The following is a 16831-nucleotide window of genomic DNA, read 5'->3' as shown; positions in this document are numbered from 1 at the left end:
CAGTATCACACAGTTTCCCCTCCTCTGCACTATGTGTAAATGAAATCCTTTGTTTTCGCCTCCTGATCTCCTTTGTTTCTGATATTTCGGACGCTCGTGACTTGTAAAAAACGTAATTGATGGCAACTTCCTAACGATGGTTTATGGAAACCTGTTAAACTATATGAGAATCGTCCTAGTTGTGAGATTAGAATTCAGCTGGTATTTACTTTGCTTTTATTACATCCAGCAGCGGATCGCAGGCGTCTATTCCCACATATTTATAAAATGTCACTTGATCCGCCGCTTCTTAAGGGAACGCCGTCTAATCATATATTTGCTTCCTCTGTAATTCCCCAGTAAAATTTATAAGACACGAGAGCGCAAGCCGAAATGAAAGCGGCCTCCTGTGTAAGGGTCTATCGGCCCCCGAACACGGCAAAGCTGAGAATGATTTGAGGAAGGAGCATTTATTTTTTGCCGGCTCTGAAGTTTAGGATTCAAGAAGGAACTAAATCCAGAACTCCATTAAAGATGAATCATATCTGCAAGTGGAAATCCATAATTCAGTGTAGGCTGGTTAAAGGGGAGAGCAGGATAAAAGATCTTTTTTTCAAAAAGAGCGCCACTCATGTCTATAGGAGGTGACTGGTATTGCAGCTGAGCTCCATTCACTCTGAGATTCACTATTAGATGTGGCATTGGGGAGGGACCACCTGTATCTGGTGCTGCAGATGGTGTAATTGTGAGGAGTGGGAACACAGCTCAGTGGTTACAAGTCTCTGATGGGAACACAGCTCAGTGGTTACAAGTTCCAGATGGGAACACAGCTCAGTGGTTACAAGTCTCTGATGAGAACACAGCTCAGTGGTTACAAGTCTCTGATGGGGAACACAGCTCAGTGGTTACAAGTTCCAGATGGGAACACAGCTCAGTGGTTACAAGTCTCTGATGAGAACACAGCTCAGTGGTTACAAGTCTCTGATGGGAACACAGCTCAGTGGTTACAAGTCTCTGATGAGAACACAGCTCAGTGGTTACAAGTCTCTGATGGGAACACAGCTCAGTGGTTACAAGTCTCTGATGGGAACACAGCTCAGTGGTTACAAGTCTCTGATGGGAACACAGCTCAGTGGTTACAAGTCTTTGATGGGAACACTACTCAGTGGTTACAAGTCTCTAATGGGAACACAGCTCAGTGGTTACAAGTCTCTGATGGGAACACAGCTCAGTGGTTACAAGTCTTTGATGGGAACACAGCTCAGTGGTTACAAGTCTCTGATGGGAACACAGCTCAGTGGTTACAAGTCTCTGATGGGATCACAGCTCAATGGTTACAAGTCTCTGATGGGGAACAGAGCTCAGTGGTTACAATCGGATTGCACTGAACTTCACCGTCCTCCACTGGGTGCAGGTAAGCGTGTGTCGAGCGACACTTTTTTTTAAAAAATGCGGCGGTTTTTCCGAATCCATCGGGTTTTTTTACGACCACGCCCCCCCCCCCCCATTTCCGTCATGTGCATGCCGGCACCGATGCGCCACAATCCGATCGCGTGCACCAAAATCCCAGGGCAATTCAGGAAAAATCGGCGTAAATCGGAAATATTCTGGTAACACGTCAGGAAAACGCGATTCGGGCCCTTAGTAAATGACCCCCATTGTGTCTCTCTATAATTGTGACTTAGATAATCAGGTCACATTTTTCTGCTGCATTATACTTGGAGGAGTCTTCCTTTGTCTTATTTCTTTCATGTTTTTTGATGTTTTTATATTTTCTCCATTACCGTAGTATTCTCGAGGACCTTCACTTTTCTCTTTTGAGACAGGGATAGAATGAGCTTTCTCCGTGTATTGTAACAGGAGCTCGTTCATATGGGTCCGTCGGCCGTCAGGGTATTGTGTGACATAAATGGATGCTGTCACTCACCGCTATGAGAGGGAAACAATAAGGAAACCTATGTAACTCCACAGCGACAACTGGGATTATAAGTGTCACTCAATCCTGGATGTGAGCGAAACGCGTCCTTTTATATGACAACACAACTAGCGTCTGCTCTTCTTCTGTATCTGAAGACCATCTCCTCTATTAACATCTCAGATGCCTCGTTCAGTGATGACCATCTCCCAAAACCTCTGAAAACCATCAAATGCTCATTAGATGTCATTGTCCCATCCTTCTGATTTAGAAAAAAACAGGCCGAAGGTCTCCTTCGCTGACAGGTCTATCACATGTGACTGGAAGCAATTATGGGATGACATAGTCCTGGGCCTCGAGCGTGCCCAAGGGTCTGTCAAGGTGGCTAATGGTGAATGTTCTTCCAAACTAAAGACAAAGACACATCCCAGCTCAATTATATCCAGAACGGAGGGGTTATGATAGCATCCTCCGAAGGAGACCATAGACGAGCCACAATCTAGTAGAAGCTCTACTACTGTCCTATGTCTACATAAAATGTTGGTTCTCGGTGCCATTTTCTGTAAAGAATCAAATCCAAGAAATCGTTTGGACTTGGGATTCATAGGGTCTCATTTACTAAGGGTCCGAACGCCGCACTTTTGCCGGGTTTCCCGAATATTTCCGTTTTGTGCCAAATTTCCCCGGGATTGTGGCGCATCAGCGCCGGTTTGCATGCGACAGAAATCGGGGGGCAGGGCCGTAGGACAACCTGACGGATTCGGACAAACCGCAGAATTTTAAAAAGGTTTTGTGTTGCAAGATCAAGCACCAGGAAGAAGAAGTTGAATTCCGGCGGACCTCAGCGCAGCAGCGACACAGGAAGGAACCCGGATGCACGATCTTAATGAATCACGCCAGACCCGAATCCACGTCGGACAACGCACTGCAGGATCGTAACGGGACCGGCTAAGTAAATCTGCCCGATTGATGAGGCCAACTAGACTTTAATAGGATATCACTAGAGGTCACTCACTTATTGATTAGAACATCTGACTAGTCTCTATGATATCAGTGGTTGATACCAGGTCCGTGGTGCCATCTTGACATTTGATATTTAGTTTAACCTGTTCTAACATCTGAAAATTGAGGTATCTGGACCAAGGTCAAATAATTTTGAGGTCTCTCCTCTGGGATTTAATACTTTGGAGCTTTATTGTCTACACATAACCAGGCCACAGTCTTCTTCTGAGGCTTCTTGGAGGTTTTAGTTCTTGCTTGATGGTCTACTAAAAGTCACACATGGAGCGTAGGAGGCCTGGATGTCTGGTGGTAAGTGATGAGAGCAGGGGGTGTCTGGGCCATGTCTTCTATATGTGTAAGGTCAGAGGAGCCCTACCATCCTCGGGGGCAGATTACCACCACGGGTCCCTGTCTCCCGTCCATTGACATTGAGCAGCAGCTCAGATGAGGGATGCGGCCACAGAGCAGGAATAAACATTTCTCAGAAATCCTCTCCTCCGTCCTTTCTTCTCGCGTCTGTCACTTCTTATATAATTTTTCCAGAAGACTGCAGTCATTTCATTTTGTTGTTTGCATCAGATTTACGATTCTCTTTGGCAGCCGGCGCCCCCTGAGTACATTTCCATCATCAGCTTATCTGGCATCCCCTGATCGACTGATCGCTGCAGAATAGCAGTTTTGTATTCCATTTCTCGCTTAAATCGCTCATGATTTTATCACGCGGGATAGAAAATATGTACGCCTCTCAAAGGCGGAAATTATTAACCCTCTACGCTGCTTAATGCCGAGCAGAGACTACTGCGGCATCAATTGACGTCATAGGAAGAATATACAAAACCAAGAATTGATATTCTTCTGTAACCATCAACAATTTTTTACCCACCAAGAAGTCTAAACTTGAAGTCGAGGAAGGAAGAGGGGGAAGTGATGTGAAAATAACAATTTTTTAAAATTTTTGTACACATTACACTTACAGAAAATTATCCTACTCTTTATCTATAGACATCAATACAGGCAGTCCTCGAGTTACGTACAAGATAGGGTCCGGAGGTTTGTTCTTAGGTTGAATTTGTATGTAAGTCGAAACTGTATATTTTATAATTGTAGATCCAGACAAAAAAATTTTTTTGCCCCAGTGACAATTGGATTTTAAAAATTTTTTGCTGTAATGGGACCAAGGATTATCAATAAAGCCTCATTACAGACACCTTACAGCTGATTATTACAGTCTGGGACTATAGTAAAGCATCCAGAGACTTCACCAGAGGTCAGAGGGGTCTGTCTGTAACTATGGGTTGTCTGTAAGTTGGATGTCCCTAAGTAGGGAACCATCTGTATGGGACTGGTCCCATGGAAGTTCTAAAACTAAAGGTTGGACATTGAAATGTCCTGGAGCACAGTCTCGGTTGAGATTTGTTGGATTGGGTTGAGGTAAGGGTTTTGTGCAGCGAGTTAGGTTCCTCCATCCCAAATTCATACCAAACCATGTCATACTACTCCAACCATGCCCTTATTGAACACATCACACTATACAACCCTACAACCGCACCCTTGCCCTTATTGATTACACCAAACCACACCACACTATCCCAACCGTAATCATATTGATCACACCAAACCAACCCACACTCCCCAACTCTCAAAACATGATGTCATTGACCAAAACAAACTCCCCCACCCATGCCCTTATTGACCCCACCAAACCACCTCACATTCCTCCAACCACAATCTTATTGATCAAACCAACCCAACCCACATTCTCCAAACATGATCTTATTGACCACACCAAACCGCCTCACATTCCTCCAACCACAATCTTATTGACCACACCTAACCAACCCACATTCCCCAACTCCTACAACATAATCTTATTGACCAGAACAAACTACACCAAACTCCCCCTACACCAAACTACACCCCCTACCATGGTCTTATTGACCACACTAAAGCACACCACACTACTCCAACCATGATCTTATTGACTACACCAAACCACACCACATTCCCCCAACCATACCCTAGCACACCAAACCCCACAACCAAAACCAAGCCCTTAGTGACCACAACAAACTACACCACAATCCCCTGATTATTGCCATCTCAACGCCCCCACTCTGTAACTTTATGTGGTCCCCACTTTGTGGCCACGTTGCTAATGTTTTTTTCACTTCTTAATATTCCATCTACCATGACCTTACTTGGCATCTTTTGAGTGTCATGCATGAGGTGTGGAGCCACTATGTCACTAAACCAATGTGACCATGGGCTACTACGAATTGCATATCTTACATTAGCCCCTGGTATTCACCCTTTAACCCCTGTATGGTGATCTGGACTTTATTACAGTGGAAACGACTAGGTCACTATCTCTTGAAATAGTCTCTGTTTAATGACATAGGACCCTGGAAGTAGAGAAAGACACAGAGAGACAATTCCAAGGGGAAAGGTCAAGGTCAGGGCAGGTGGAAGTCACAATGAAAGGTGGTGAAGGCAGAGGTCAGGACGAGCTAGTTTCTAAGTTAAAGCGAGTTAAACTCTTCTATTACAACTAGGTTTCAAGGTAGGGCACAACATCGACATCCAGCAATGGGAGAAGACCCAAAATAGCTGATTTTGGAGTCTTACAATTCAATTCAGTTCTCCAAATGTTTGTGAGTGACCTCACACACTACAGATCCTCCGCCGAACACCTACGCTATATGAAACACATTAGCAACCTGTCAAAATCCGGGGAAGTCACTGGGGCGTGCATCTATATACTGCATATACATCATCCAGGACAGAATCCCGCAATGTGTTTCATATATTCTCAGGACTGAACCTAACGCGCCGATTCAGCATATTGTATATTTCCTGCATATTACAGGAGGGGGGTGCTGGGTTTTCGTTATTGCGGCTGACCGTGGATTAATCACTTTACATCAACTACATGAGCAGAGGTAACAAGTATAGATGGTAAACTGAATCCCCTCAATCTGGCATCCAGCAATAGAGAGCAGAAAATCTACCTGCAGCACAGAGGATTTTAGGAGAGCCAACTTCAAGCTTCAGCGACAGATATCATGATACGAGAGGATGAAAATGACTTCAGACTTTGATGAAGCGAAGGAGCAGAATTCGAAAGAAGCACAGAGTATTTCAGTAAAAAGATGGTTGTGAAAGAGAAATATCTGAAAATATTTTGGAGGACGAGGTGAATTCATTATGATCAATGATAAAAGTAATGGGGGTCATTTACTAAGGGCCCGATTCGCGTTTTCCCGACTTGTTGCCCGAATATTTCCGATTTGCGCCGATTTTCCCTGTATTGCCCCGGGATTTTGGCGCGCACGATCGGATTGTGGCGCATCGGCGCTGGCATGCACGCGACAGAAATCGGGGGACGTGGCCGAACGAAAACCAAACGGATTCGGAAAAACCGCCGCATTTTTTAAAAAAAAGTGTCGCAGGGCTCGCGCTTACCTTCACTAGGAATAGGCCGGTGAACTTGAGTGCATTTCAGCGGACTTCAGCGCAGCGCCACCTGGTGGACGTCGGAGGAACTGCCTTAATGAATCCCGGCCGGACCTGAATCCACCGCAGAGAACGCGCCGCTGGATCGCGAATGGACCGGGTAAGTAAATCTGCCCCATTGTCTTCAGCAGCATAGAGTATTTTAGGAGAGGTTTGTGCAGATATCGTATGTGATGAGGACAAATGAGGAGGACAAAGCTCTAGGTATCACAGGTCACAGATCGAAAGCAGGGGGGGGAGGTATACAGCAGCACAGAGGATTTCAGGACTAGACTGCAGTGAGCAGAAGCTGAACCTACAAGACCCATTTCCATGACAGGCAATGTGCATGTACCTTTAATTAGCGAGTATCCATATGAAATGGGCAGCCCCGTTCCCCCCGCCGCCGTATACACGCTCAGTTTGCTCTTGAATCATGGATCTATGGGCGCAGATGATTGAAGTTTTCGCATTCTCCCTGTCGTTGCATTTCCAAAATAGATCAGAGGCTTAATTATGTAAACGAGGACTTTGTCTGCTGCGTACCGTGTACCCAAGCCGCAATTACTCCGCCGCCACAGATCCAAATGAATATGGATCTGAATTAATTGCCTGAATGTTTTTAATGTGATAAGAACTCACGTCCCAAAATCCACGTACCCCATGCTGAGGCGGAGGAGCGCCAACTTCTATAGGACAGAGTTGGATGAGGAGATTCCTATATGAAGAGACACCAGAGATGTGGTCAGGAACAGGCCAAGGTCAGGGCAGGAATAGCTAATGTGGAAGGGTAAACCAAGCAAAGGTCAGGGCGGTCCATAAGGATTTTTATACATATCAGAGGTCAAGGTATATGGCACAAGCAAAGGTGAAGCAGAACTTTGCAGGATACTGGGTATCTTATTGCTCAGACACCCTACCAAAGGAAGGTGCCTTAAATAACCAGAGATGTGTGGTCATTGGCGCAACACTGGTCCAGGACACATGTGCACGTTTAGTAATCGCGCACCCCTTAGCTATTTCCGAGGGGAAGGTGTCTCTGCAATAAGGCACGTTACATCCGGCTAAGGCACTTATCAAAGACCTCTAAGTAATAACAAGCCTGCCCTGACCTCGACCTGTCTTCTGACCTTCCCTTGTCCCTTTGGTGTCCATTGAAGAGAGATTAGTCCAAGAGGTACCAACCTGAGGGTGTCCCTGCAGAGATGAAGTATGTGTAGAAGGCTTGAATGGGAGAAAATATGTACCCAATAGTAGTAAGATATCTCCAACCATTTGTTATATGGGTTTACAAGGGACCCCCATTCCATCAAAATCATAGATTCAGGCGTTGTGACTATGGTAATCTTCTCATATTTGTTTATGCTAATAAGCCAGAAGTGCTCAGGCTGTGGGGGAAGCCCCTTCATGCTGTAGTTTCACAGGCTGTTACACTGTGCTGGAGCACCATCCCCCTCATACTATGTGAGAATACAGCAGGCAGAAGGAGGGGGAAGTGCTAAGGAAGCAGGGGTAAGCAGGAGACAGTGTAATAGGCCCTCGCTTATTGCGCCGCTCTTCCATCCTCTAATCACCTCCTACTTGTATTCTCCATCCACTGCTAATAATCATGAGATGACTGTGAGTATTATATCCCTGTATATACAGTGAATCTGACAAGTGAACTAAATATATTTTAAAATTTTCCTGGGGGAGATTTATCATTAGTGTCTGAGGTAAAAATGTTCTAGTTGCCCATGGAAACCAATCAGAGCTCAGCTTTCAATATATAAACATCTGAGGGAAAATGAAAGCTGAGCTCTGATTGGTTTCCATGGGAACTAGAACAGTTTTACCTCAGACACTTCAGATAAATCTCCCCCAGGAAGTTTCAAAAAACATCTTTCATTTTCTGATGATACTTTCCCTTTAAGTAGAACTTTTACATGATATTGGGCCAGGCAGACAAAATTCTAGCGAGAGAAACACATTTTTTCCCAGAGCGACCTAATAACACCCAGCGAGCGATTACCTTTTACCAAGTTACCGCATTTAAATATGCAATTTTCAGGTCTGTAATTTGGGTCACTTTTCAATAAACACCAGGATTTTCTGTGTTGTCAGATTCTTTTTTCCCTTCCCTTCGGAAAATGTGAAAAGGCTAAAAATGAAACCTACGAAACCTCTGGTAAATTGTGTGATCTAGAGGTAGTTATCATGTGTGAGCGGGGGAGGGGCACGGGGAAGAGGTTAGGTAAATCTGTATCATTGAAAGGGTAATGTAGACAAAGACGTGTTACCAAGGAGACCCAGATTTCTGGGATCAGAGGAGGAAGACAAAACTACAAGAGATGTGAGGAGGAAGATACAGAGCGGAAACTATAGTAATCTCTACTGTTATACTATTAGATTACAATACAATTCTACAATTACAGTATTATAGTAGTGATATTCTTGTACATAGGGGGCAGTATTATAGTAGTTATATTCTTGTACATAGGGGGCAGTATTATAGTAGTTATATTCTTGTACATAGGGGGCAGTATTATAGTAGTTATATTCTTGTACATAGGGGGCAGTATTATAGTAGTTATATTCTTGTACATAGGGGGCAGTATTATAGTAGTTATATTCTTGTACATAGGGGGCAGTATTATAGTAGTGATATTCTTGTACATAGGGGCAGTATTATAGTAGTTATATTCTTGTACATAGGGGGCAGTATTATAGTAGTTATATTCTTGTACATAGGGAGCAGTATTATAGTAGTTATATTCTTGTACATAGGGGGCAGTATTATAGTAGTTATATTCTTGTACATAGGGGGGCAGTATTATAGTAGTTATATTCTTGTACACAGGGGGCAGTATTATAGTAGTTATATTCTTGTACATAGGGGGAAGTATTATAGTAGTTATATTCTTGTACATAGGGGGCAGTATTATAGTAGTTATATTCTTGTACATAGGGGGAAGTATTATAGTAGTTATATTCTTGTACACAGGGGGCAGTATTATAGTAGTTATATTCTTGTACATAGGGGGAAGTATTATAGTAGTTATATTCTTGTACATAGGGGGCAGTATTATAGTAGTTATATTCTTGTACATAGGGGACAGTGTTATAGCAGTTATATTCCTGTACATAGGGGGCAGTATTATAGTAGTTATATTCTTGTACATATGGGCAGTATTATAGTAGTAATATTCATGTACATAGGGGGCAGTATTATAGTAGTTATTTTCTTGTACATGGGGGCAGTATTATAGTAGTTATATTCTTGTACATAGGGAGCAGTATTATAGTAGTTATATTCTTGTACATAGGGAGCAGTATTATAGTAGTTATATTCTTGTACATAGGGGGCGGTATTATAGTAGTTATATCCTTGTACATAGGGGGCAGTATTATAGTAGTTATATTCTTGTACATAGGGGGCGGTATTATAGTAGTTATATTCTTGTACATAGGGGCAGTATTATAGTAGTTATATTCTTGTACATAGGGGGCAGTATTATAGTAGTTATATTCTTGTACATAGGGAGTTGTATTATAGTAGTTATATCCTTGTACATTGTGGGAGTATTATAGTAGTTATATTCTTGTACATAGGGGGCAGTATTAAAGTAGTTATATTCTTGTACATAGGAGGCAGTATTATAGTAGTTATATTCTTGTACATAGGGGGCAGTGTTATAGTAGTTATATTCTTGTACACAGGAGGCCGTATTATAGTAGTTATATTCTTGTACACAGGAGGCCGTATTATAGTAGTTATATTCTTGTACACAGGGGGCAGTATTATAGTAGTTATATTCTTGTACACAGGGGGCAGTATTATAGTAGTTATATTCTTGTACATAGGGGTCAGTATTATAGTAGTTATATTCTTGTACATAGGGGTCAGTATTATAGTAGTTATATTCTTGTACATAGGAGGCAGTATTATAGTAGTTATATTCTTGTACATAGGGGGCAGTATTATAGTAGTTATATTCTTGTACATAGGGGGCAGTATTATAGTAGTTATATTCTTGTACATAGGGGGCAGTATTATAGTAGTTAAAGTCTTGTACATAGGGAGCAGTATTATAGTAGTTATATTCTTGTACATAGGGGGCAGTATTATAGTAGTTATATTCTTGTACATAGGGGGCAGTATTATAGTAGTTGTATTCCTGTACATAGGGGGCAGTATTATAGTAGTTATATTCATGTACATAGGGGGCAGTATTATAGTAGTTATATTCTTGTACATAGGGGGCAGTATTATAGTAGTTATATTCTTGTACATAGGGGGCAGTATTATAGTAGTTGTATTCCTGTACATAGGGGGTAGTATTATAGTAGTTATATTCTTGTACATAGGGGGCAGTATTATAGTAGTTATATTCTTGTACATAGGAGGCAGTATTATAGTAGCTATATTCTTGTACATAGGGGGCAGTATTATAGTAGTTATATTCTTGTACATAGGGGGCAGTATTATAGTAGTTATATTCTTGTACATAGGGGGCAGTATTATAGTAGTTATATTCTTGTACATAGGGGACAGTATTGTAGTAGTTATATTCTTGTACATAGGAGGCAGTATTATAGTAGTTATATTCTTGTACATAGGGAGCAGTATTATAGTAGTTATATCCTTGTACATAGGGGGCAGTATTATAGTAGTTATATTCTTGTACATAGAGGGCAGTATTATAGTAGTTATATTCCTGTACATAGGGGCAGTATTATAGTAGTTATATTCTTGTACATAGGGGGCAGTATTATAGTAGTTATATTCTTGTACATAGGGGGCAGTATTATAGTAGTTATATTCTTGTACATAGGGGGCAGTATTACAGTAGTTATATTATTGTACATAGGGGGCAGTATTATAGTAGTTATATTCTTGTACATAGGGGGCAGTATTGTAGTAGTTATATATATATATATAGGAGTATTATGGTTGCTGTCTCTTTTCTAAGCAGTTCATAGCACTTGTTGACCTCCATGGCAGAGGTTGTCTGACCGGGATGTAATCAGTTCTGATGATTCATGCTGTATAGCCTCTTCTCCATTGACGTTAATTTCATTTGTGAACTGCACTTTGTCATTGAAGTAATGGAGGTCGATGGGCGCTGCAGAGGATTGCACTACATTGGGATACATGGATGCTGCTGGAGTTATGTAGCTGGGGTCATTGAGGTGGGCTGAGTTGCTCTGTTGGACCTGCATGGTGGTAGAGAGACTATTGTAAGATATTGTGCCTTATTCCATTCAATGTGTTGTCCTCTTAGAGGTCAAATGTTCTCTAATGTGTTTTCCCTGTGCTTGATTTTATTCCTGAAATACGGGTAGGTTAATGGATTTTTAAGTATATTTACCTCTTTTTTGGTGATTCATGTGTCTTTCATAGGGAAATTTTAGATTTTTTTGGAGTCTCGTCATGAGACAACATGAGTTGTTGGATATGATGTAAAGAAGAGCATATAATGTCCAGTCATACATACACTCACTGGCCACTTTATTAGGTACACCATGCTAGTAACGGGTTGGACCCCTTTCGCCTTCAGAACTGCCTCAATTCTTCGTGGCATAGATACAACAAGGTGCTGGAAGCTCCTCAGAGATTTTGGTCCATATTGACATGATGGCATCACACAGTTGCCGCAGATTTGTCGGCTGCACATCCATGATGCGAATCTCCCGTTCCACCACATCCCAAAGATGCTCTATTGGATTGAGATCTGGTGACTGTGGAGGCCATTTGAGTCCAGTGACCTCATTGTCATGTTCAAGAAACCAGTCTGAGATGATTCCAGCTTTATGACATGGCGCATTATCCTGCTGAAAGTAGCCATCAGATGTTACAGGGTACATTGTGCTTATAAAGGGATGGACATGGTCAGCAACAATACTCAGGTAGGCTGTGGCGTTGTACCAAGGGGCCCAAAGAGTGCCAAGAAAATATTCCCCACATCATGACACCACCACCAGCAGCCTGAACCGTTGATACAAGGCAGGATGGATCTATGCTTTCATGTTGTTGACGCCAAATTCTGACCCTACCATCCGAATGTCGCAGCAGAAATCGAGACTCATCAGACCAGGCAACGTTTTTCCAATCTTCTACTGTCCAATTTTGATGAGCCTGTGCAAATTGTAGCCTCAGTTTCCTGTTCTTAGCTGAAAGGAGTGGCACCCGGTGTGGTCTTCTGCTGCTGTAGCCCATCTGCCTCAAAGTTGGACGTACTGTGCATTCAGAGATGCTCTTCTGCCTACTTTGGTTGTAACGGGTGGCGATTTGAGTCACTGTTGCCTTTCTATCAGCTCGAACCAGTCTGCCCATTCTCCTCTGACCTCTGGCATCAACAAGGCATTTCCGCCCACAGAACTGCCGCTCACTGGATGTTTTTTCTTTTTCGGACCATTCTCTGTAAACCCTAGAGATGGTTGTGCGTGAAAATCCCAGTAGATCAGCAGTTTCTGAAATACTCAGACCAGCCCTTCTGGCACCAACAACCATGCCACGTTCAAAGGCACTCAAATCACCTTTCTTCCCCATACTGATGCTCGGTTTGAACTGCAGGAGATTGTCTTGACCATGTCTACATGCCTAAATGCACTGAGTTGCCGCCATGTGATTGGCTGATTAGAAATTAAGTGTTAACGAGCAGTTGGACAGGTGTACCTAATAAAGTGGCCAGTGAGTGTATATGGTTCAAGGACAAGTTTTTGGTGGGCACTGCTTGATATTAGGCCAAGAAACGTGGGTAAGTTGGGTTAATGGTGTGGTGGATTGGTCTTCTACTCAGCTCCAGAGCTGTCATTCATTGGGCATGTTGGTTAAACTTCTTTGGACATGATTTATTGGGGGTTGGTTATCACATACCCAGCATGTAACAGGTAAAAGGCCGAAAAAATTGCCATATTGGATATAGGGCAAGTTTTTCCAATAGAATGTCACTCATGTATCATCCAGTAGTTGATTATAATACAGGCATTTTGGGCAGTATCCCAGAGCCCAAACCTTCTAGGGGACCAATGGCCAACCAACCCCCCAAAAAAATGTTATATCCAAAGGACCTTCACCAATTTAAACCAAATACCAATTAAATCTAATACACATGTACTCAAGAGTCAATTTAAGAACTTTTGAAGGTCCTACAAAAGCAGAAGAAGGGTCACATCCTCCATTCCCCAAGAAGCTGATTCTAGTACCATATGTAGGAAGTCAATCTTGTAGGGACTATAATATTCAAACAGCCCAGGGCCCATTGCCATCTTAATCCACCCCTGGTAGCATCAAAGAGAACCGGAGAATCTGATTTCCACATTTTAACAGAGAGATTCTAAATAGAGTCTTATGCCTTCAGTTCTGTGTTCAGAACCATGGACAACACGGGGCATAGCTGTGCATCAAGGGGAACAATTCCAGTTCAATTTTCTATGTTGATAACTTTTGAAGCACCAGAGATATGGAACCTGGCAGCCAAAAGCACCAGTTATGGCATCATCGGAGCACCTGAAATGTAAATGATCCCATCCAGTGCCTTATCGCAAGTCAGGAGGAACAGCTCAAGCTGATACTTGGCAAAATTAGAGCTATGGGCAGTGTCTCTTCTGCCAAACCAATAGCAAACCAAACTATTTGTTTGCAACTCAGGAACTAGCAATATGTAAGAACGCGCCTCTCGTAGTGTATGTATGGAACTGTAACATTAAAGGGGTTTTCCAACTAACTAAAGTTAGGCCCTATCCACGGGATTGGGCCTAACTTGCTGATCTTTAGGGGTCTCAGTGCTGAGACCCATACAGATTGCAAAAACGAGGGGACCCCATCGGACCCCTTGTCGCTCCTCAGAGTAATGGGGCAGACGGCCTTGCATGACCGTTATGCTCTATTAATCTCTATGGAGCTGACGCAAAGTGCCGAGCCCTTGTTTTCGTGATCTGTGGGGTCTCAGCACTTAGACCCCCACTGATCAGTAAGTTAGGCCCTATCCCGGTCGGACAATGCACCCGGGGTGAACTCTGTTGGCCGGGTAAGTAAATGTGCCCCATAGTATAAAACTATTTTTCCCCAGGGGATCAATAACTTTATATAACTATCATATTGTATCATATATAGAACATCTGATTGTGGCAATCAATATCTGAACCAATTCTAATCTTCATTGATGTTGGTGTTTGTTAATTAATTGTTAGCCCTCTTCATTACTTGTTGGGGTATTCGGATATATCATTTTTCCTATAGTTTCTGAAATAAACGTGTGACCCGAGTGTTGATATAACCTGTCCAAGTCCTAGGAGCACTAGTGGTGGAAACGAGGAGGACAGACCGGGACGCGGTATATTTTGTCCTTGATGAGGTCTTTAGTAAGTAACACTGAGACAAATAAATCTGTGAGTTATTATTTCACAGCCAGTGATAGATAGGATTATATCGTAAATCCTCAGATATAGCAGACTATGTGGTCCCCCGGGGGGTCGTTGACAGACCATGTTTCTGGTCAGTGCACAACTAAATGTTTTTCTCAGTGATAGACAACACAAACTTAATTGGCCAATTTGTTACAAATTAGAGGTTGTTCCAATCTTAGACCTCTCATCCACTTGCCTACACCCCAGACCCCCTTGAGGACCGGAGCCACGGACCTGATCTTGTAGTCACACTGAAGAGGCAGCATGGGATTAACCCGCCAATTATTTTTATTGCAGAGTGTAATAGGAATAATATACAGAACTCACTATAAAACGGCTCGGCAGACTTGGCAGGGCACATTTCCCGCCAGCGCCCTGTCCCTATTGTCATTTTCATTAATTTGTGACATTTTAATTATGTCTCGGCATTCGGCTCTCTATATAAGTGTGCGCTCAATACAGAGGTCAACTGGTGTTAATTATAATTAACTTTTTTATGCATTTTTTGTTGGTTTTTTTGACTATTTTTTTCCTGCATGTCGATTGTTTCAAGAGGCGTCATGATGGTTTAATCAAATAGAATGAATCGACATAATTTTTGCAGTGGCAATGAAAATCAGGCGGTATAATAGAAGGATAACCGGCGCACCTGTGCCCTTCACTTTGGGGGAAATCGGTCTAGGAGTGCAATTATCACCGTGCTTGACTTAGAATGAGTTGCCCTAAACAAGATGGAGGACTCACCTGGAAATTGTTAGACTGTGGGAATGTGCCAGGACAATTTGAGTCAATAAATGATTGTAATTACATGGCTGCCGCCCAAGTCTTGTCTCAGGGTTTGTATAAAACTGCAAAGTGATGGAAGAAAGTTCAGCGTGATCTCTATAGGATTTATCAAGGACAAGGCTTCTGTACACAACAAAAAATACAGTACTTATGGGAATTTTTTTACCCAAACACAACAAAAACAGGGACAGGAAGTTATTGTCTGAACTTCCTGTCAGCCATATTTATTACCTGGTCAACCAGATGCTCCTTCTCCAGATTTTTACACTTCCTATACATTTTAGTTAGACACCTGGGGACAGAGCTGTACTTACATTATCCTTCACCTGTCTTATTCTTGTTGCTGTCCACCTGGCACCAATCTCTGGGAACAACAAACACATCATAAACTGGGACAGGAAGTTGTTGTCTGTACTTCCTGTCAGTCATATTTGATCGATTACCTGGTCAACCAGATGCTCCTTCTCCTGATTTTTACACTTCTTATTCCTTTTAGGTAGACACCTGGGGACAGAGCTGTACTTAAAATATCCTTCACCTGTCTTATTCTTGTTGCTGTCCACCTCGCACCAATCCCTGAGAACAACAAACACATCAAAAACTGGGACAGGAAGTTGTTATCTGAACTTCCTGTCAGCCATATTTGATGGATTACCTGGTCAACAAGATGCTCCTTCTCCGCATTTTTACACTTCTTATTCCTTTTAGGTAGACACCTTGGGACAGAGCTGTACTTAAAATATCCTTCACCTGTCTTATTCTTGTTACTGTCTACCTGGCACCAATCACTGGGTACAACATCGGTTCATCCTTCCCCTCCCATATCTCTACATGGGCATCAAAATATAATCAATCACCCTTCTACACCTTAGCGATCATGTAAATTGTAGCACCCATACTGGTACCATGGAAGATATTGGTGTTGAGGAGGCAGTCTGATGGAAATTATCTTCTAAATGTGAGCAGGAAACCTATTTACATGTATGAAATCCAGTTTCCCGGAGAATCCAGTTTTACCCTGGATACGCCTATTCATCGTCTCCTATATGTTTAGCTTAGATACACCAGATCACAGCCTCATACATGTGCAACATCCCCCACCGGGGCCTAGCCTTTTCTTGGGGCCTGGAGACAGCCTGGGCCCGCAGTACCTGAGTGGCTGGCGGTTGCGGCCTAAGCACGCTATTGTCACGGTGCTTGGTATGGGGAACCGGAGGGCTGTCCTACAGCCTGGCAGGTCTCCAGCAGGGTGGTGTTGGCAAGAAA

The 16831-nt window shown here is 42.7% G+C and overlaps 1 long non-coding RNA gene across 1 annotated transcript in view; it reads right to left on the bottom strand.

The window, feature by feature from the left end:
- LOC140117354 (uncharacterized) overlaps window positions 1-15932 on the bottom strand; it is a 124850-nt gene extending 108918 nt beyond the window's left edge. The window contains exons 1-2 of the long non-coding RNA XR_011853006.1: window positions 15880-15932; window positions 15524-15627 (exon numbers count right to left, since the gene is read on the bottom strand). This is a non-coding gene — a long non-coding RNA (uncharacterized lncRNA). The remainder of the gene's footprint in view (window positions 1-15523; window positions 15628-15879) is intronic.
- Between the last annotated feature and the right edge of the window lie 899 nt (window positions 15933-16831).

The sequence above is a fragment of the Engystomops pustulosus genome, chromosome 2, assembly GCF_040894005.1.
Source record: "Engystomops pustulosus chromosome 2, aEngPut4.maternal, whole genome shotgun sequence".
Taxonomy (NCBI): Eukaryota; Metazoa; Chordata; class Amphibia; order Anura; family Leptodactylidae; genus Engystomops; species Engystomops pustulosus.
Note: the sequence above shows the minus strand (reverse complement) of the source record. Positions and strands in the feature narration are given on the sequence as shown.